We start from the raw sequence: 23,843 nt of genomic DNA, 5'->3' as shown, positions 1-23,843 counted from the left end.
TCGATTCCAGAAGAAAGTCAAATAAGATAAGACTGACACTACAACAAATAGACTTATAAGTAGTGCCACGTGACTAGAAGTTTATGTATGTCCCACTTCGGATCATTACATTCAGAACTTTATTTGTAAACAAGATCATTTTTCATAATTTGATTTAAATAATATAAAAGTTGCTCTATATTCTTTGTACTAATAAACCTGATTTTATATTTTGTAATATGCAATCAACTTTAGTGATTTACATTATACAATTCTAAATTTATAAAATGAGCTTGTGCTAAATTTGTTATTCCTCTTTAAAATGTTAGCCTTCAAATTTTTAATTTTAAATCACAAATGTGTTAGTTTTAGTATTGGTGAACCAAAGCGTTGTTTGTGTAATTTACTAACGAAGATAAAGACAGAAGCTATTCAGTTTTGAAAGTAGAGAGAATTATCAAGACGTACTATATTAAAACGTTGAGTTTGGCGCAAACCGCACCTAGTAGCTACATTTACATAAGATACATGTTGGGCATGAACCCATAATAACCCATGTCGCTAATCAATCAGACGACAAGTGTGCTTACCTTGACTCGGGTTTGACTCATTTATAAACAAGCTTGTTTTGAACAAGCTTTGTAATGTATAACTTATTTAGAAAAAAAAACCACCAGTTGTGAATTATTTGAATAAAGTATTTGAGGTTTAGGTTGTGCTCGATATGAGTCAGATCAAAATTTTATCACTACCCTCTACAAGTGGTCCAGTAGAGATGTGGTATTGTACGACAACATAACTTTGTAAAGCGTAACATTATGTTTCTAACTTCTAATAATATAACAAAGTACAAATAAATGATAAAGAGATAAGTGAAGGAAATTCTATCTCACATTAGTGGAGTAAAGAAATGAAGAAGGAACCACATTAGTATAAATAGGTTTGTAAACTCTTGTCCCACATCGCTAGATTAACAAACTAGTGAGCTCTTTATAAGAAAGGAAATTTCTTTGTTAATGTTCCTATAAGGCATATCACACCCAGTGGTCCTAGCGATTCGCACCCAAACGCGCACGTGCTTGGGCGAAGTGCGATGGGAGCAATGTGACGCTTTAATGGCGCACTTTGCACTTCGCCCGCCTTAGTATTTTTGTTGAGAATTAAGAAAAATAAAATAAAATAATATAAATAAATAAATAAAAATATAAATCATTCCATCGCGATACGCGACGGGTTTAGATTACCCATCGCGTACCGTGACGTGGAGGTTACGCAGAGGACATGTAGCCTGCTACGTGGCGTGCCACGTAGCAGGCCTAAGGCTGACTCAGCGAAGCTATAAGATGCTTCGCGGTACGCGACGGCTTTCTATTTATGGTCATCGCGTACCGCGATGGGGTCCGAAACTTACTATAAATAGGTTGGCAGTGAGACATTCACAACTCGCTCAAAACTTTCTTTCCTTCTCTGAATACACACACATATATTAAGATATATAGTATAATACCGAGTTGTCGTAACGATACCCTATCCGATCGGAAGAAATATACACGAATCCGAAAGCTCTGCCTGTTAAGGTATGACATTGTGCCATCGTGTAAAGTTTCTACTCTCGTGATTATCGTTATGATTATTGGTTTTATACTAATCTAAACATGCTACATTGTGTTTATCCTAGGTGCTTAATACCAGGAGGTTTTCTTTAATTGTAAACCTGCAAAGGTGAGGAGTTTTTGTACTACTCACATTTGCGTGAGACAACTGTTTTTCCGACACTGTCAGGATGATTTCAAAACCTATAAAACTCATGGCAGATGATCTAAATATTTTCAAATATATTTTTAAAAGTATTTTAAATACATTACAGTGATTAAGTCTCTATAGACTTACGGGATGGTTACTACTGGTATTGTGGGTTTTGTATACAAGGCTTGCCTACTGGGCTATTACACGTTACTTATTGGACAAGTGTTAGCCAATAAGTAATATGACCACAGTCATAGATACGGTCGAGTGACAAGTACCTTTCGGTAATTTGTAAGCAGGCAGGTGTAAAAACATCTTAATGTTGTAACTGTAAACTGTGTCATTTTCAAATGAATGTACTCACCAGTATTTCTTGCTGATCAAATATTTTAAACATGTTTCAGGTGACTTGTTAGAGACAAAGGAATGATGTCTGCGGGCTTCCAGCTTAAATAAGTGGCTTGTCATCAGAATAAAGAAACATGTTTTGTAAATTAGGGTTTAGCCCTATAAAACTTATGTTTGTATCAAAAGGGATTAAATTCCTGTTTTATCATAATCATAATCATAGTGTTTTTATAACTCTGATCATTTTTTCTAACTACGGTTCGGATGAAACTTTCCGCTGCAAAATAATTTAACAAGCACCGATACCACCAATCAATGTTCACGGCTTCCCTCCCGGGGTATAGGGGTCGGGGGTTGTGACAGCTGAAATGGTATTAGAGCCACTGGTTTAAGCAATATGGGTATTTTAATAATACCTAATCTTAGGAATTAATGTTAGGAAATACATGCATTAAGCTATGTGTTAACCATAAAAATAAGATTCTAAACACACGTGAAAATAAGTACTATTTTCGTTGGAGTTCGTTGTTTTATTGTTTTTGATTAACAACATGAGTGAGCTAGTTGAAGCTTTTGAACACATATCCGTTAACTCCACGGATATAGAAGAAGGAGAAGCTAGTCAACAACAACCTGAACTTATGATCTTTCAAGCCCTACCTGTAGAAAAACAAAAGCCTAAAAGAAGAAGAAGGCTCAAGGACTGGCAACGGGGGTTGAGAAGAAACAAGAAAAGAAAAACCACAGTCAAACAACCAACTCAACCACAACCCGAAAAACCAACTCAACCACAACCGAACAACCAACTCAACCACAACCTGAACAACCAACTCAACCACAACCAATAGAACCACCACCAACTTTACCACCACACATGTCAACAATACCAATGGAGGAGCGACTAGGCAGATGCCTAGATGAATGTGAAATATTTCAACCCATATTCAATGATATAGGTGCAGGAAGCTCCAGCAACCCGAATATGCCAACTCATAACCCAAATGATACATTTCCCCATGATGATATTATCAGTAAGCTCAAATGGAGGAATGGTGGACCAATGATTGGCAATATCAAACAATGATGAATAACCCATATGCACCGTTCCAGGCAGAAACCGCAAACTACCCCACCATGACACCGGAGATGAAGACAGAGCTCCGTCACTATGGGGAAGAATTGGTGGATCACGCCAATAGACTGAGGGATGTCGGGGAGACCCTACTCTGGAGGTTCTACGACCGAGAGCCTTGTATATAAAGCTATATATATATATAATATTTATATGTTTATTATCGTAATTTCTTTGATAAAAAAAAGAGTGTATGTATGTAAGAAAGGTGTGTAGTGACGCATATATATAGTGTGTAGATGTAAAATATAGTGATTTATATATATATAAAGAGTAAATGTCGCAAAGATCGACGATTTTGACATATTTTGTGCCTATGTGTTTATGTGTTATTAATATCTTGCTTACTCTATTATTTGATCACGATATTAATAATTCCTTTCTTATATGTAATTCAGATGTCGAATGGGCATAGTCACGAAAATGAGCACAATCGCGAAGATGAGCACAATCGCGAATATGAGCACAATCATGAAAACGAGCATAATCATGAAATTCATAATCCAGAAACTCATCTGAATATGAATGCCATTAAAAACATGATAGTTCAGAAAATCACTGAAGCAATTCCTTTAATTGTTGATGCTATTAGGCAACCCGTTTATGTAATTAGGCATAAAACCGAGAGTAATAAACGCAAGTCTAACAATGAGGCTAGTCATAGCGTGAATGGAGGAAATAGCAACCCACAACCCAAAAAGTCAAAAGTTCACGGTTGTACTTACAAGGATTTCTTAGCCTGTAAACCAACCGAATTCTCTGGAAATGAAGGATCAATTGCAGCATTACGCTGGTTAGAAAAGACGGAAGCCATTATAAGAATCGGCAAATGTGCTGAAGAAGATAAAATAATATATGCTTCTAACCTCTTCATTAATGAAGCAATGGAATGGTGGAACACGATTCTCCAATCAAAAGGAAGTCACAAGTCTATATTATGACCTGGGAAGAATTTAAAGAAATAGTAGAAAGAAAATTTTGGCCTCCTCATGAAAGAGAAAAGATTGCTACTATGTTCTTAAACCACAAGATGGAGGGTGTGAAGTGTCGTGAGTATACGACAAAATTCTTCGAATATGCAAGAATGGTACCGGCTTTGGCTTCGCCAGAATCAGTACTAATTTCTCGTTATATTTGGGGATTAGTAAGTGAAATTCGTGATCTGGTAAAGTCAGCTAGACCTCAGACTATTGAAGAAACAGTCGAGCGAGCGAATACCATGACAGATGGATTAGTCCGAACTCAGGAAGAAAATAAAAAGAAAGATTTAGCCCAAAATATTTCCCAAGAATTTCGGAAGAAAGGAACAGGGCAATCTTATGCTCATCCTTTCTGTAGATCTTGCAGAAAAAGGCATTCAGGGAGATGCGCTTTTAAGAAAACCAAGTATTGTAATTATTGCAAAATGGCAGGACATACGGATGAAGAATGTAAAAGAAAGGAAAGTCGTGTTTGCTACAACTGCGGAGAACCTGGCCACATCTGTGACACTCGTCAATTTCAGGTTAACTCCGTTAATTCAAACTCCGTCAATTCACACTTAAGATCACTTGATCTATAACGCACATCTCATTACATTTAAACTAGGGCTTTAAATGACGCTTGACAATCACTACACATGTAGTCTTTCGGGATTGCACCGAAACGCAAACGAGTTGACGCAAACCATTGGTGAATAAACGACAAAACATCCAAACAATAAGTATTTGAGAATTATGTGTTAGGTTTATGTGTTATTTGATATTCATATGTAAAACATTAACTCAAGATGCAAAAGTCTATGTTATGCTAGAAATTGATTAATTAGAAGCTTAAGGGGGTTAAGTGTAACATAATTATATATATAAACAACATATTAATAACCTAAACCCTAATCCCCTCTCTCCCTCCCCTCTCACCTGGCGGCAGCCCCCCTCCCCTCTCCTCTCTCGTCGACCGAGCCACAAGGCACACACACACACGTATACAAGTCAGTTTCAAGCTTGATCGAAGAGTTAAGAAGCTAATTAGGTAATATAAACACCATATCTAATCCATTCTATCATTTAATTGTATGATTAAACCTGTAATCATAAACCCTAAGTGTTAAATATGTTGTTTGTTGATGATTTAGGGTTACATGCATGATTGTTAGTTCATAGGTTAATTGTTTATTGAGTTTTGATGAAAACTGATGCTGGACAGATTATTGAATTCGTGTTTGGACGGCTGTAACTCGATGTTAATGTTATGTTTTTATACTATTGTTGATTCTACAGTATACTAGGTCGAGTCTAGTTTCTGAAAAGTCCGAGTTTGTAATTTTTGGACGTATAAAAGTCTGTTTTTATTATTTTACAAAACTGTTGTGCAAGGCTGATTTGGGAGACCTGCTGTTAGGCTGTTTTGCGATTAAGATATCTCATAAACTACAAGACCAAATTGGTTGGTTCAACTTCTGGAAGAAAATAGATTGAGTTAGGAACCTAACCTAATTGGTCTTGCATTAATTGGATTTTTCATTTAACGGGAATAACAAATAACATTCTGTTGCGCATGATTCTGACTGCTGTGAGTTTACTGTAATGTTTTGACTATTGTGAGAAATCTATGTGGAATAAACCTACAATAAAAATATTTCTTGAAACCTAACTCATGTGTGCTTTTTTGACGATTTTTGGTGAATTAATTGATATGTTATGATCTGTTGAATAGAGTAATCTTTCAAGTAGAAATCTGTCCTAATAGAACTAGCTGCTGAACTATATGAAAATGTGCTTGTTGCTAGATAATTGCCATGTTTTGACTAAATTGACCTTGTGGGGAATGATTGCTAGTAATGTACAATATTAATATTTGACACGTAAGTAGTTGTTCACACATGTAACGTATCACCAATGTGTTTGTTGAGTCACACACAATTCACAAACGAAACACGAAACGTATCTTATGCATAGGTATTATGTGCCAAGTCTAGAGACTCAATAATAGTTCCAACACTTAGAAAATCTCATTCTTGTGTTAGAACGCTAGTGAGGATTTTCTGTGACGCGCATCTCTTGGTTGACTTATTTTTGAATTCTTCGCAAACAGTGAGTTTCACGTTTCCCCTTTTACTCTTTTAAACGCTTTTACTTGGGGGAGAATACATACTCCGAAACGCTTTTGATTTTGTTATTAGATTATATATCACTTGTAAAGGCTAAGTGGCAAACGAAGCAACTAAAGTCCTTCATAACATCGAACCGTTTAATATTGGATAATAGCGAATCACTGTTGAGTAGTACTACTGGGTTTGACAAACCCCACCCAACGCTAAACTCGACTGGAGGTCGAGCGGGTGTAATCTTGGCTAACACATTTTCCATGGTCTGGATAGACATGGTGGCAAGGCAATTGATAAACAGTCAGCTTCGGTGTCGAACACTTAGTAATACTTGTTTTATAGGCTAGCTACCTATAGATATATAATTGATTTAACATTATCTGGTAACGCAAACGCAAACGCAAAACGCAATCGCTTTATTTATATAAACTTGTGAACTCACCAACCCCGTGTTGACACTTTTAGTATGTTATTCTCAGGTAGCCGAGGCGGGCGCGCGGTATAGGATCATGCATTACCTTGAACTCTATCGTTTTTGCAAACTTGTTTTTAAAGTGTTATCAATTGGGTTTTATGTCGTCCTGCGTGACGCAACACTTGGTTTATGATTTTACGCTTCCGCACTTATTTACACTTAAATGTTTCGTGGTTTGAAAACTTTACTTATGATGTTTGATTATAACTAATGATTCCGATCCTGTTAGTTCACACCCTCTGACGGTAAAACTCCGTTAGTGGATTTTGAGGGTGTGACAACATCCGTCCAGAATGTCCAAAGCTGATAAAGGCGTCTGACAACAAAGCAAAGAACACAGATGGACCTAAGAAGAATGCACGAGCCTTTCAGCTTACTGCACAAGAAGCAGCAATGATTCCGGACATCATTGCGGGTACGTTCCTTGTCAATAATGTTTACGCTAAAGTATTGTTTGATTCCGGAGCAAACCAAAGTTTTATAAACACAAAGTTTTGCCAAGCCTTAAATCAACCATTAACCAAACTCCATCAAGTCTGCACGGTAGAGACGGCAGATGGAAATTCCATTCATATTCATGAAACACTCCAAGAAGAAAACATAAACTTACTAGGCCACCAGTTTAAAGCAAATTTACTCCCAATGAATCTGGCTGGATTCGATGTTATATTAGGAATGGACTGGCTAGCAGCCAATCATGCTCGAATCCTATGTAATACAAATTCTGTTGAAATTCGCTCGCCAACAGGAGAAATTATTACAATTCAAGGGGATAAGATGCTTAAGCCTAGAAAGTTTATATCGGTAATGAAAGCGGCAAGCTATCTAAGGAAACAAGGCGTATTATATATGATTTCTGTAATCATTAGCGCCAAAGGAAAAGAGCTAAAAGAAATTCCGGTAGTATCGGAATATTCTGATGTCTTTCCAGAAGATTTACCTGGACAACCGCCTAATCGAGAAGTTGAATTTAGAATCCATATAATACCAGGAGTAGCACCAGTTGCTAAAGAACCATACCGATTAGCGCCAACAGAGATGTTAGAATTAAAGAAGCAATTAGATGAATTGCTAGAAAAAGGTTTCATACGACCTAGCTCATCACCTTGGGGAGAACCGATACTGTTTGTCAAAAAGAAAGATGGGTCGATGCGTATGTGTATTGATTATAGATAATTGAATAAAGTCACAATTAAGAATCGGTATCCTTTACCGAGAATTGATGATTTATTTGATCAACTCCAAGGAGCTCGATATTTTTCTAAAATCGATTTACGCTCAGGATACCATCAATTAAAAGTGCAAGAAGAAGATGTTCCTAAAACAGCTTTTAGGACAAGATATGGTCATTATGAGTTTATAGTCATGCCATTTGGTTTAACCAATGCACCAACTGCATTCATGGATATGATGAACCGAATATGTAAACCATATTTGGATAAATTTGTAATCGTTTTTATAGACGATATACTTATTTATTCCAAAACCAGTGAAGATCATGTCAAACATCTTCATAAACTTTTGACACTATTGAGAAAAGAGAAGCTTTACGCTAAATTCTCAAAATGTGAATTTTGGTTACAAGAAGTACAGTTTCTAGGACACTTGATTAACCATGAAGTATTCATGTGGACCCTTCCAAAATAGAAGCTATTACTAATTGGGAAATTCCTAAAACTCCTACAGAAATTAGAAGTTTCTTAGGATTAGCAGGATACTATAGACGCTTCATTCAAAATTTTTCCCGAATAGCAGTTCCGTTAACTAAGTTAACGTGTAAGAATGTCAAGTTTGAATGGGGACCTAAGCAAGAAGAAGCTTTTATAACTTTGAAGCAAAAGTTAACAAATGCACCAATACTTGCACTACCAGAAGGAACTGAAGATTTCACAGTTTGTTGTGATGCTTCTAAATCAGGATTGGGATGCGTACTAATGCAACGTGAGAAAGTTATTGCTTACGCATCTAGACAATTAAAGAAGCATGAAGAGAATTACACAACACATGACTTAGAATTGGGAGCAATAATTTTTGCCCTAAAGATCTAGAGACATTATCTATATGGTAGTAATTTTACCGTATTCACAGATCATAAAAGTTTAAAATATATCTTTGGGCAAAAGGAGCTTAACATGAGGCAAATACGCTGGATGGAAATCCTTAACGATTATGATTGTTAAATCCTATACCGTGAAGGTAAGGCAAATATAGTAGCCGATGCATTAAGCAGAAAAGAGCATGAGAAACCTAAAAGAGTGCCAGCTCTAAGGTTAGAACTTCAAATCAATTTAATTGATGAAGTAAAGAATGCTCAGAAACAAGCAATAGAAGAAAATAATATTGCTGATGAGAAAAGAAATGGTACCATTGATCTACTTGTCAAAGGAAATGATGAAATTCTCCGAATGGGGAACAGGATCTGGATACCAATCATAGGAGGATTACGAGAAAAGATTCTTGAAGAATCTCATAAATCCAAATACACAATGCATCCTGGAAGAGATAAAATGTATCAAGATTTGAAGAAAATCTATTGGTGGATAGGAATGAAAAAGGACATAACCAGTTATGTTTCAAAATGCTTAACTTGTTCACAAGTTAAAGCAGAACATCAAAAGCCATCAGGATTACTTCAACAATTAGAAATGCCAGAATGGAAATGAGAATTAATAACAATGGATTTTGTTACCAAATTACCTACCACAAGAAGAGGTAATGACACAATTTGGGTGATTGTGGATAGATTAACAAAATCAACTCATTTCATACCAATGAAGGAAACTTTCAAAATGGAACAATTAGCTAAGCTGTATGTATAAAAAGTTGTCTCATTACATGGAGTTCCATTATCCATTGTATCGGATCGGGATATCCGTTTTACTTCTCATTTTTGGAAAAGTTTCCAAATAGCTATGGGAACAAAATTAAACTTGAGCACAACATACCATCCACAGACTGACGGTCAAAGTGAAAGGACCATACAAATATTGGAAGACATGCTAAGAGCATGTGTAATAGATTTTGGTGGAAATTGGGATGACCATTTACCACTAATAGAATTCTCCTATAATAATAGTTATCATACAAGTATTAATGCTGCCCCATTTGAAGTCCTTTATGGACGAAGGTGCAGAACTCCAGTGTGTTGGGCAGAAATAGGAGGAAAACAATTATCTGGTCCTGAAATTATACAAGAGAGCACTGATAAGATAAATCAAGTTAAGGAAAGATTAAAGACCGCACGAGATCGTCAGAAAAGTAATGCGGATCATCGACGCAAACCATTGGAATTCCAAGTTGGAGACAAAGAGCTACTAAAAGTATCTCCATGGAAAGGAGTAATCCGATTCGACAAAAAAGGAAAGTTAAGTCCAAGATTTGTTGGACCATTTCAAATTATCAAACGAATTGGACCAGTAGCCTATCAGCTAGAATTACCAGAGGAGATGTCAGGTATACATGATGTGTTTCATGTAAGTAACTTAAGAAAATGTTTAGCTGATAAAACACTAGAAGTACCCCTTCAAGATATAAAGGTAAATGAAAAGTTGAAATTTATTGAGAAACCTTTGCAAATTGAAGATAGAAATATCAAGAATCTCAAGCATAAAAGAATAGTTCTGGTCAAAGTGAAGTGGGATTCAAAACGTGGACCATAATATACTTGGGAATTAGAATCTGAAATGAAATGGAAGTACCCACATTTATTCCAATCAAATCTCGAGGACGAGATTCAAAATAAGGAGGGGAGACTATAACAAATTACAAATAAATGATAAAGAGATAAGTGAAGGAAATTCCATCCCACATTGGTGGAGGAAAGAAATGGAGAAGGAACCGCCTTAGTATAAATAGGTTTGTAAACTCTTGTCCCACATCGCTAGATTAACAAACTAGTGAGCTCTTTATAAGAAAGGAAATTTCTATGTTAATGTTTTTATAAGGCATATCACACCCAGTGGTCCTAGCGGAAGGTGCGAAGCACCCGAACGCGCATGGGCACGGGCTCGGGCTCGGTAATGTGGCGCTTTAATGGCGCACTTTGCACTTCGCACGCTTGCAGAGCCGCTTACGGGCCGCCTTAGTATTTTTGTTGGGAATTAAGAAAAATAAAATAAAATAAATAAAAATATAAATCCTTCCATCGCGATACGCGACGGGTTTAGATTACCCATCGCGTACCGCGACGTGGAGGTTACATAGAGGACACGTAGCCTGCCACGTGGCGTGCCAAGTATCAGGCCTAGGGCTGACTCAGCGAAGCTATAAGATGCTTCGCGGTACGCGACGGCTTTCTATTTATGGCCATCGCGTACCGCGATGGGGTCCGAAACTTACTATAAATAGGTTGGCAGTGAGACATTCACAACTCGCTCAAAACTTTCTTTCCTTCTCTGAATACACACACATATATTAAACACATATATTAAGATATATAGTATAATACCGAGTTGTCGTAACGATACCCTATCCGATCGAAAGAAATATACACGAATCCGAAAGCTCTGCATGTTAAGGTATGACATTGTGCCATCGTGTAAAGTTTCTACTCTCGTGATTATCGTTATGATTATTGGTTTTATACTAATCTAAACATTCTACATTGTGTTTATCCTTGGTGCTTAATACCAGGAGGTTTTCTTTAATTGTAAACCTGCAAGGTGAGACATTCGAGTTTTTGTACCACTCACATTTGCGTGAGACAACTGTTTTTCCGACACTGTCATGATGATTTCAAAACCTATAAAACTCATGGCAGATGATCTAAATATTTTCAAATATATTTTTAAAAGTATTTTAAATACATTACAGTGATTAAGTCTCTATAGACTTACGGGATGGTTACTACTGGTATTGTGGGGTTTTGTATACAAGGCTTGCCTACTGGTCTATTACACGTTACTTATTGGACAAGTGTTAGCCAATAAGTAATATGACCACAGTCATAGATACGGTCGAGTGACAAGTACCTTTCGGTAATTTGTAAGTAGGCAGGTGTAAAAACATCTTAATGCTGTAACTGTAAACTGTGTCATTTTCAAATGAATGTACTCACCGGTATTTCTTGCTGATCAAATATTTTAAACATGTTTCAGGTGACTTGTTAGAGACAAAGGAATGATGTTTGCGGGCTTCCAGCTTAAATAAGTTGCTTGTCACCAGAATAAAGAAACATGTTTTGTAAATTAGGGTTTAACCCTATAAAACTTATGTTTGTATCAAAAGGGATTAAATTCCTGTTTTATCATAATAATAATCATGGTGTTTTTATAACTCTGATCATTTTTCCTAACTACAGTTCTGATGAAACTTTCCGCTGCAAAATAATTTAACAAACACCGATATCACCAATCAATGTTCACGGCTTCCCTCCCGGGGTATAAGGGTCGGGGGCTGTGACAAATAAGTTTGTGTTTTTATACATATACCAGATTTCAGTTGTAATATGTAGGAAACCCCAAAAGCTTATATACACACTAAAAGCTAACAACTTGTACAAAGTGGTAAGTTGCCCCTTTAGAACTTTCGAGGTCATAAATCCAAGTCGTGTAGGATAAGACCGCGTACATAAAACTTAGCGATCTAACACATTCCGAATACCACACAAAATAACAAATGCAAAAGATAAGTCAATATGAGCTTTTGAATTACTTAAAAGTTTGAAAAAAATCAACACACTTAGATAGGGGTGTTCATGGTCCGGTTTTGATGGTTTTTAGGTCAAACCGTAACCAAACCGTTAGTAACGGTTTTTAGTAATTAAAAACCAAAACCGAACCGTTAAAAAATAAAACCAAACCAAACCGAACCGTTACTAACGGCTTGGTTCTGGTTTGGTTTCACGGTTTAGGCTTATTGGGTAACCGTATTTACATGTCTACTTGTATTTGCAGTTGCTCGTATTTAAATTATACTGAAACAATAAGCAAATTGTGTTACTTTTTTATGAATTGACATTTAAAAGATTGAAATTACAAAACACAAGCATGAAGAATATGTAGAAGCTTACAGTAGAATCTAGTTCGCCACAAAAATAATTTGATCGTAGTCCAAATTAACACAAAGGTCTAAATACATAATAGAATAAAAACATATTTATGTTACCATTTATTGATACTTAGTTTTGCATTTTATAAAATACAGTAGAATGTAAGTACTAAATTACAAATCAAACTATCTAACTTACAGGCCCATTACATTTCAATAAATAAGCAAATTATGGGTAATATATAAATAGTTAAATATGTTATATGAAGTATTTTTAATAAATTAAAATATATTTAAATTTTACGGTGCGGTCCGGTTTCATAAGGTTTGAAAATATTGAAATCGACCGATCGAAAGCTAAATAGAAAAACCGACCGTGAAACCAAACCGATGACTAGTTTGAACGGTTTTACGGTTTCGAACCAAACCGTGAACACCCCTACACTTAGACTATCTCCGATGCACCCCTTAAGTTGCATGCCATTAACATCGGAGAATCATGTCTTTACATGTTTGAAGTAACCAAGCCCTTCCATAATGGCTTTTTTTTTTCTTTGCTTTTGCATATGAGTGGGCCTCGTTAAGTAAAAGAAAATGTTTTGTTTAAATGTCGTGTGTTGGGCGTATGTGATAAGATGAAAACTAAGAGTGATAAGGATATTTATAGGGTTAAAGATAAAATAAGAATTTATAAGAAATATAACGTGACAAATAGTGTGACATTATGGATAGTCTTATGTTATTTTTATAATAAGTTGGCATACACTCATAGATCATCATCCACCTTAACCATCATCTCTTAAAACTTTCCATTAACACTCAATTGCATAACACACCCCACCACCAACCTCTTCACCCATCATTTTTCAACCTTCTTTATTCTCCACCATTTACTCCCATTTTCCACTCACTTCCACTACCTCACTTACTCTCACCCAACCCAACCCAACCCAACCCAACCCAACCCAACCCAACCCAACACTCTCATCTCAATCCTCCATGAACACACCTCAAAACTCTCACAAACCCATAACCAAATGGCTGCAAAATACATAACCCCATACTTCCTCTCACTCATCCTCGTCTCTTCCTTAGCCTTCACACCCGAAGACAACCTCCTCATCAACTGCGGTTCAACCACCAACACCATATTCACTAATAGAGAATTTTTACCCGATTCGGGTTTTCTCAAAGACAAATCAATCGGTCTCTCAAACCCGAACCGAAACCCGAACTCACCCGAGCTTTATACTACCGCTCGGGTATTCACTACTCTCACAACTTATCATTTTAATATAAACAAAACCGGTACCCATTTAATACGTCTACACTTCTCACCTTTTAACACACGTGACTTTAATTTCAAGTCACACAATAATAATTTTAGTGTTTTCGCAAATGAGATTTTAATATTGTCAAATTTTAGTACCGAGTTAACTCTTGTTAAAGAGTTTATACTACCCTTGGATCGGGTTTGCCTCGATGTGACATTTGATCCTAATAATAATAATAATAACAACGGGTTCGCGTTTGTTAACGCGATCGAAGTGTTTTCGGCCCCGGGTGATCTTATTGTTGATGATGGGGCAAAAACTGTTAGTGTTGGTGGAATTCAAGAGTTTAAGAATCTGTCCTCACAGGTTTTGGAAACTGTTTATAGGATTAATGTAGGTGGTGCTAAATTGACACCTTTTAATGATACCCTTTGGAGGACTTGGGTTCCTGATGAGGAATATTTAAAAATTAAATCTTCTGCAAAAATTGTTGCCACCACGCAAACGCCTAATTATCAGGAGGGTGGGGCTTCGAAAGAAGTCGCGCCGGATAATGTTTATATGACGGCACGAGAGATGAATAGGGGGGACTTGACTATAAACTCTGTGTTTAATCTGACATGGGGTTTTCCGTTTGATTCGGGAGCTAATTCGCAAGGTGGGTTGAAGTATTTTGTTAGGTTGCATTTTTGTGATATTGTTAGCCTTTCACTTAATCAGTTGTATTTTAATGTGTATTTGAATGGGTTGCTCGCGTATAAGGATCTTGATTTATCGTTACTTACGTTCCGTGTGTTGGCGTCTCCGTTTTATGCGGATTTCGTTGTTGATGCGGGTGAATCCGGGGTTTTGGAGGTGAGTGTCGGCCCGTCGGATTTGAGTACGAGTTTGAATAAGAATGCGATATTAAACGGTGTGGAAATTATGAAGATAGTGAAGCCTGTAAGTCGGAATATTTCGACAAAAAAGAAGAGCATTTGGGTTTTGGTTTCTTTAATTGTTGGAGGATCTGTTTCTTGTTGTGTGATATTAGCAATCTTGATTCTCTTGAAACTTAGAAAGAAAAAAACAAAGACAACGCGAGCCGAAAGCAACGGATGGACACCAGTGCGTGTGCACGGGAGTTCGCATAGTAAATATTCGGACGGAACGAATAATATTAATAAGTTAAAGATCCCTTTTGTCGATTTACAATCAAGAACGAATAATTTTGACAAAAGTCTGATAATCGGTTCGGGTGGATTTGGTATCGTTTACAAGGCGGTTCTTCGTGACAACATTAAAGTTGCAATAAAACGATGTGTTCCTGGTTCAAGACAAGGGCTCCCAGAGTTCCACTCGGAAATTACCATTTTGTCCAAGATTCGACACCGACATCTCGTGTCTTTAGTTGGTTACTGTGAAGAACAGTCGGAGATGATACTGGTGTACGAGTACATGGTAAAGGGTCCGTTAAAGAACCACTTATACGGGTCGAATCTACCTCCGTTGTCATGGAAACAGAGGCTTGAAATATGCATTGGGGCTGCACGCGGGCTTCATTATCTTCACACCGGTTCAGCACAGGGTATAATCCATAGAGACGTGAAGTCGACGAACATATTACTTGACGAAAGTAACCTTGCGAAAGTGGCAGATTTTGGGCTATCGAGGTCAGGCCCGTGTTTGAGCGAGACGCATGTTAGCACGGGCGTGAAGGGTAGTTTTGGGTATTTAGATCCCGAGTACTTTCGAAGGCAACAACTTACTGATAAATCTGATATTTATTCCTTTGGGGTTGTGCTGTTTGAAGTACTTTGTGCTCGGCCTGCTGTTGACCCGTTGCTGGCTCGGGAAGAGGTCAACTTAGGCGAGTGGGCGGTTCAGTGGCAAAGGAAAGGACTGATTAAAAAGATTGTGGACCCACGTATTGCTGACGAGATAAAACCGGGGTCTTTGAAGAAGTATGGGGACACGGCTGAGAAATGTTTGGCGGATTATGGTGTCGACAGACCGACTATGGGTGATGTGTTGTGGAACTTGGAATATGCACTTCAGATTCAGGAAACTGAAAATGTGGATGCAGTGACCACAGGTCATTCGGGTGCGCCAGAAATTGTGTCGGGTGCTGGACCGAGCAATGTTGATGGTTCGGTTTCGGGCTTGAAAACGAACCAAGTGTTTTCACAGTTGTTGACCAACGAGGGTAGGTAACAAGTGGTTGATTTGTTGTGATTTTTATGTCATATGTTTATACTTTAGGGGTCATAACTCATAAGTTACATGACACATAAAATTAACATAAAGATCGTGTATTGGTAATATACTTTGTTTAATAGTATAATTGTATAAACTCATGAGTTTGTTCACTTAATACTTGGTTTAAGTTTAAAAAACTAATTGAAAAGTTGGTTTATCCCTAATTTTGTATACAAGCAATAATTATAGTTATAGAAACATGATTAAATACATTTTATTTTTAACATGAAAACAGTGAGAACCAATTTGTTGTTATCATTAGGTTTATTTTTACAGGTGTTTGCTGTTAAATTTTATTCGTATTTGCTAATTTTTGATTATGAGACGTTATAAGTATTTGCTGATTTATATTTTGTTGTTATTATTAAATTTTTTTTTCTTTTGTTGGTATTCTTTTGTTCTTGATTTTGATTTTTTTGTTGTTGTAATTTTTAGGTTTTTTTCTTTGTTATCATAAACCATTGTTCATGTAGATTGGTATTGGTATTGTATTGTTTCTTACACTCTCAAAATTTTTAAATTAGTATTATTTTCAACGTTCTCATATTTAGATTAAAATGTACATGAGTCTTCTCCTATGGTTATATGTAAAATATACAATAAATAATTTATGTGTTTGTGTTCTCTTTGACTAGATTGTAGATATGTTTAAAATAAGGCATCGATGCTTAAAGTAAAGTGTTTGAAATGATTTAAGTTTTGAGGCCTTGGAAACCACTGCAATGTTCCCACTCGATTTTCAGTAGCTTTTCCAACAAACACGAAAACAACCAAAATCCCCCCATGGTCCCGAAATCGAGGCTTATGGCGGTGTCAAATTGCTTGAGTATGTCGCTTAGCTGACATACTGTTGTATTTGTTCGATTTCACCACGGAAAGGTTGAGTGGCATCATTGACATCGTAATTGCCATTAACCTAGTATAGGAAAGTGAGATCAATGGGATTGGGCGTGAAAAGTAAAAAATAAATAGAAAGAAAAGTGTAAGAGCATAAATGTTAGAAAGTTGTTTAACGACTAGAGTATAATAGTGTGACATTCGTCAATTTCAGGTTAACTCCGTTAACTCAACTCCGTCAATTCAAACTTAAAGATCATTGAATCTATAACGCACACCTCATTACATTTAAACTAGGATTTAAATGACGCTTGACACTTACTACATGTGTAGTCTTTCGGAAATTGCACCGAAACGCAAACGAGTTGACGCAAACAATTGGTGAATAAACGAAAAACGTCAAAACAATAATTATGTGATAATTATATGTTAGACATATGTGATACTTAATTATATTATGTGTGATGCTAGACAAGAAACAAGAACTAGTTAATTAAGCTAGAAAAGTAACAATTAAAAGTTGAGGGACTAAAGTGTAACATCTTGTTATTATCAATATTAACCTAGAACCTTAATCTCTTTCTCTCCTCTCCCTCACAATTGACGGCAGCCCCCCCCCCCTGCTCTCCCTTGGATCGGCTCACACACACACACATATCTCTTGGTTTTTGATCTTGTTTTTCACAATTAAAGCATCCTACACCCGATTCTAGTCATCTTCTACCTTCCTCTTGCTTATTTTTGTGCTTTTGAAGGTATAATTATAAACCCTAGAATCTGGAAATTATATATATCCGACCTAGCTCATCGACTACAGAGAACTGAACAAGGTGACGATCAAGAACCGTTATCCTTTACCCCGAATTGATGATCTGTTTGACCAGCTTCAAGGATCGAGTTACTACTCGAAGATCGATCTGCGATCTGGTTACCATCAACTAAGAGTGCGCGGAGAAGATATCTCAAAGACGGCTTTCAGAACACGGTATGGTCACTACAAGTTTTCGGTTATGCCTTTTGGCTTAACCAACGCACCAGCCGTATTTATGGATCTCATGAATCGAGTATGCAAGACGTACCTCGACAAGTTTGTGATTGTTTTCATTGATGATATTCTCGTCTACTCCAAGGACAAGGCTGACCACGAAGAACACTTGAGGTTAATTCTGGAGTTACTAAAGAAGGAACAACTGTACGCTAAACTCTCGAAATGCGAATTTTGGCTTCGCGAGGTTCACTTTTTAGAACATGTGATCAATGAGAATGGTATCCATGTCGATCCCGGCAAGGTAGAGGCCATCAAAAACTGGGAAACACCTAAGACTCCGACTGAGGTGCGGCAATTCCTAGGACTGGCCGGCTACTACCGGCGTTTTATCGAGGGATTTTCAAAGATTGCTCAACCCCTCACCGCTTTGACTCACAAGGGTACTAAGTACAATTGGGGTGACGCACAAGAGTCCGCTTTCCAACTGTTGAAAACCAAACTCTGTAGCGCCCCTATTTTAGCCCTACCCGAGGGAACAGAGAATTTCGAGGTACATTGTGACGCATCGATACAAGGCCTCGGTTGTGTGCTGATGCAACTCGAGAAGGTTATAGCCTATGCCTCTCGACAACTACGGATTCACGAGAAGAACTACACGACCCATGACTTGGAACTTGGAGCTGTGGTGTTTGCCCTTAAGATATGGAGGCATTACTTGTACGGTACCAAGTTTACCATTTACACCGACCACAAGAGTCTCCAACATATCTACGATCAGAAGGAGCTGAACATGCGACAGCGTCGTTGGGTCGAGCTGCTTAAGGATTATGATTGTGCCATCAAGTACCACCCTGGCAAGGCCAATGTAGTGGCCGACGCTCTCAGCAGAAAAGAAACCGATAAACCCAGGCGGGTGCGAGCATTGCAACTCACGATTCATGCCAACTTATCCGACCAGATTCGCGATGCCCAACTCGAAGCTTTGAAAGATGATAATCTTCCACCGGAACACATGCGGGGCATGAACAAACAACTTGAAACCAAATCGGACGGGGTCCGATACTTTGAGAACCGGATTTGGGTTCCACGATACGGAGAGTTGAGAACTCTAGTGATGGACGAAGCTCACAAGTCCCGATATTCTATCCACCCTGGCTCAGATAAAATGTATCATGATTTAAAGGCACTTTACTGGTGGCCAAATATGAAAGCCGACATTGCCACCTACGTGAGCAAATGCTTGACTTGTGCCAGAGTCAAGATAGAATATCAGAAACCATCTGGTTTGCTGCAACAACCGGAACTTCCAATGTGGAAATGGGAACACATCTCAATGGATTTTATCACGGGTTAACCTAAGACACCGACGGGATGCGATACCATCTGGGTGATCGTTGACCGGTTGACTAAGTCGGCACACTTCTTAGCGATCAAGGAATCGGACAAAATGGAAAGATTGACTCGCATCTACATGAAAGAAGTGGTGTCTAAACACGGGGTGCCTGTCTCAATCATTTCTGATCGAGATTCCCGTTTCACTTCGCACTTTTGGAAGTCGCTACAGAGCGCCCTAGGCACCCGTCTTGATATGAGCACAGCATACCATCCTCAGACGGATGGGCAAAGTGAACGAACTATTCAGACCTTAGAGGACATGTTGCGTGCATGTGTGTTGGATTTCGGAAAAAGTTGGGAACCTCACTTACCTTTGGTAGAGTTTTCGTATAATAACAGCTACTACGCAAGTATTAAAGCAGCGCCGTTTGAAGCACTGTACGGAAGGAAGTGTCGATCACCTCTCTGCTGGGCAGAGGTGGGTGACAGCCAAATCACTGGTCCAGAATTAGTACTCGAAACTTCGGAAAATATTGTTCAAATCCGAAATCGCATGGCAGCAGCACGAGATCGCCAAAAGAGTTACGCCGACAAGCGCAGAAAACCTCTCGAATTTCAAGTGAACGATCAAGTGTTACTCAAAGTCTCACCTTGGAAAGGTGTGGTTCGCTTTGGAAAGCGAAACAAACTCAACCCACGATACGTTGGTCCTTACCAGATAACTGAGCGCATTGGTCCGGTGGCGTACCGACTGGACCTACCAACGGAACTCAGTGGCGTACACAATGTATTCCACGTATCCAATTTGAAGAAATGCCTATATGATGAAACCCAAGTAGTCCCTTTGGATGAACTTCAAATTGACGAACAATTACGCTTCATTGAAGAACCAGTCGAAGTTTTGGATTGGGAAACCAAAACACTTAAGCACAGCAAGATTCCAATCGTTAAGGTTCGTTGGAACTCGAGACGTGGACCGGAGTTCACGTGGGAACGCGAGGATCAAATGATGAAAAAGTATCCTCACCTTTTTGAAGGGCTGACCAAACACCGGAAACCGCGAAACCCGTCAAATTGTCAGAAATCACCGGAGATACGAATTAAATTTTGAGACGAAATTTCTTTCTACTAGGGGATGATATGACAAACTGAAAATTTTTCTTACTTTTTCAGACACTCATCACGACTTGACTCAAATTTTCGCGACGAAAATTCTTTAACATGGGAATGATGTGACATTCGTCAATTTCAGGTAAACTCCGTTAACTCAACTCCGTCAATTCAAACTTAAAGATCATTGAATCTATAACGCACACCTCATTACATTTAAACTAGGGTTTAAATGATGCTTGACACTTACTACATGTGTAGTCTTACGGAAATTGCACCGAAACGCAAACGAGTTGACGCAAACAATTGGTGAATAAACGAAAAACGTCAAAACAATAATTATGTGATAATTATGTGTTAGACATATGTGATGCTTAATTATATTATGTGTGATGCTAGACAAGAAACAAGAACTGGTTAATTAAGCTAGAAAAGTAACAATTAAAAGTTGAGGGACTAAAGTGTAACATCTTGTTATTATTAATATTAACCTAGAACCCTAATCTCTTTCTCTCATCTCCCTCACAATTGACGGCAGCCCCCCCCCTGCTCTCCATTGGATCGGCTCACACACACACACACACACACATCTCTTGGTTTTTGATCTTGTTTTTCACAATTAAAGCATCCTACACCCGATTCTAGTCATCTTCTACCTTCCTCTTGCTTATTTTTGTGCTTTTGAAGGTATAATTATAAACCCTAGAATCTGGAAATTATATATATAATGTTCATATGACTTGTTTTGATTAGATGATGGTTAATTACGTATTGATTGTTGATTTGATAACTAGAATGGATGTTATTGCATGTTAATTGCTTGTTTCTTTGATTCTGAGTTCAAGTAAAACCCTAATCATGTATGTTGTGTGTATTTGATGTGCATGGATAATGATTATGGTGTCTAGAATGTCATATGAACGGATTATGGTCCATAGATAGTTAATATGTTGAGTTTGGATGCAAACAGTTTCTGGACAGATTGTGTTATTGATGTTCAATTGACTGTAACGGGGTGTGAATGTGAAAATTGGTCGAGATAATTGATACTACAGTAAACTAGGCCGAGTCTAGTTTCTAAAGAATATAAATTTGCAATTTTTGGACGTGTAAAAGTTAACTTTTATGATTTTACAAAAACGTTGTGCAAATCTGAATTGTGAGACCTGCTGTTAGGTTGTCTTGTAAATATTATATCTCATGAACCACAAGACCAAATGGGTTGGTTCCACTTATGGAAGTTAACTTGTTGAGTTAAGAACCTAACCCAATTGGTCTTGCATTTGTTGGATTTTTCATTTAACGGGAATTTCAAATAACATTCTGTTGCGCATGAATTTGACTGTTGTGAGTTTGCTGTAGTAAAATGGTCATTGTGAGAAAAATATGTGGAATAAAAATACAAAAAAATATGTTCTGGAAACCTAACACATGTATGCTCTTGTGGTGATTTTTGATGAATTAATTGATGAGTTGTGATCTGTGAATTAGAGTAATCTTTACTAGTAGAATTATGTCTTGGTAGAGTTAGCTGCTGAACTTTGTGAAAATGCATGAAAAGTGCTAATTGCTAGTTAATTGTTATGTTTTGACCAAATTGCCCTTGCGGGGAATAATTGCTAGATACGTACAAATTAACACTTGACACGTAAGTAGTTACTCACAAGTGTAACGTATCACAAATATGCTTGTTAATACACACACGATTCACAAACGAAACACGAAACGTATTTTGTGCTTAGGAATTATGTGTCGGGTCTAGAGACTCGATAATAGCTCCGATTCTTAGAAAATCTCCTTGTTGTTATAGAACGCTAGTGAGAGTTTTCTGTGACGCGCATCACTTGGTTACTTGTTTTGGGAAATTCTTCGCAAACAGTGAGTTTCACTTACCCCTTTAAACTGTTTTAAACGCTTTTCACTTGGGGGAGATAACATACTCCGAAAAACGCATTTAAGATTTTGTTAGTAAATTATATATCACTTGTAAAGGCTAAGTGGAAAACGAAACAATTGAAGTCCTACACATCGAACCGGTTAATATTTGGATAATAGCGAGTCACTGTTGAGTAGTACTACTGGGTTTGACAAACCCCACCCAACGCTAAACTCGACTGGAGGTCGAGCGGGTGTAATTTTGGCTAACACATACCATGGTCTGGATGACCTGGTGGCAAGGCACTTGATAAACAGTCAGCTTCGGTGTCGAACACTTAGTAATACTTGTTGTATAGGCTAGCTACCTATCGATATATAATTGATTTAACACTATCTGGTAACGCAAAACGCTTAACGCAAAACGCTGAACGCAAACGTAACGCTTTATTGATATAAACTTGTGAACTCACCAACCCCGTGTTGACACTTTTAGTATGTTATTCTCATGTAGCCGAGGCGGGCGCGCGGTATAGGATCATGCATTGCTTGAAAACGCTTTTGTTATGCAAACTATTTTAAAACTGTTATCATTGGATTTAAGTCGTCCTGCGTGACGCAACATTTATTTTATGGTTTTTACGCTTCCGCATTTAATTACTCGTAAAAGTTTTCGTGGTTTGAAGACTTTGTTTTATGGTTTGATTATAACTAATGAATCCGATCATGTTAGTTCACACCCTCTGACGGTAAAACTCCGTTAGTGGATTTTGAGGGTGTGACAAATAGTTATTTAATAGAAAGTTATCCTAGTGCCTAATTATAACAAAAACCAAATGTGGTACTTATTATTAATAGAAATTAATAACCAACACTTCAAAAGTGTGATTTGACTAGTTTCTAAAGTCTAAAGGACTAAGACCACAACCTAACTATACCATTACCAACCTAAAAAGGTCAACAAATAAAAGAATTATCTAGATACCTTTTTACGAGGTGACTCAATGGCAAACACAACCATTAGCTGACTCAACCTAGTTGTACGGAGCCCTTAAATGCTTCAAAGTTATCACCAGTTCAAGGAAAACTCACCCGCCCTAAGGCCTACTTGTGGTAAAATCCAGACGCCCTCATGATCTAACTGGAGATCACAAATATGACACTCTTCTTTTATTGAGCCACTCATGCACTCCCCAAAGTATTGTCTGTGAGGATCGACCCGAATCTCCATCGAAGAACCCCATATTTTCTACCAGCACACCACATTAGGCCAGTGGGTATGAATCAACAGGCAACCCCCACTGGTCCTACGCGGTAGCGCCCTCAATCAAATGAGGCCAGTAAACACCCCTTGCCCCCTCCCTTTTCTTCGTTTCAATAGTGACACGAGACCACTCACCATGGTCACGCTAGTCAGTGACCAATCAATTTTT

At 37.7% G+C, this 23,843-nt stretch overlaps 1 pseudogene; it reads left to right on the top strand.

Annotated features, from left to right (window-relative positions):
* The first annotated feature begins 13,746 nt into the window (after nucleotides 1-13,746).
* Nucleotides 13,747-16,386, top strand: LOC143572265 (putative receptor-like protein kinase At5g24010 pseudogene; annotated as a pseudogene).
* The last annotated feature ends 7,457 nt before the right edge of the window (nucleotides 16,387-23,843 follow it).

The sequence above is a fragment of the Bidens hawaiensis genome, unplaced genomic scaffold, assembly GCF_021521415.1.
Source record: "Bidens hawaiensis isolate Kalapana, Puna unplaced genomic scaffold, B.hawaiensis_p1.1 tig00025785_1, whole genome shotgun sequence".
NCBI lineage: Eukaryota > Viridiplantae > Streptophyta > Magnoliopsida > Asterales > Asteraceae > Bidens > Bidens hawaiensis.
This window is presented reverse-complemented; position numbering and strand designations above follow the sequence as displayed.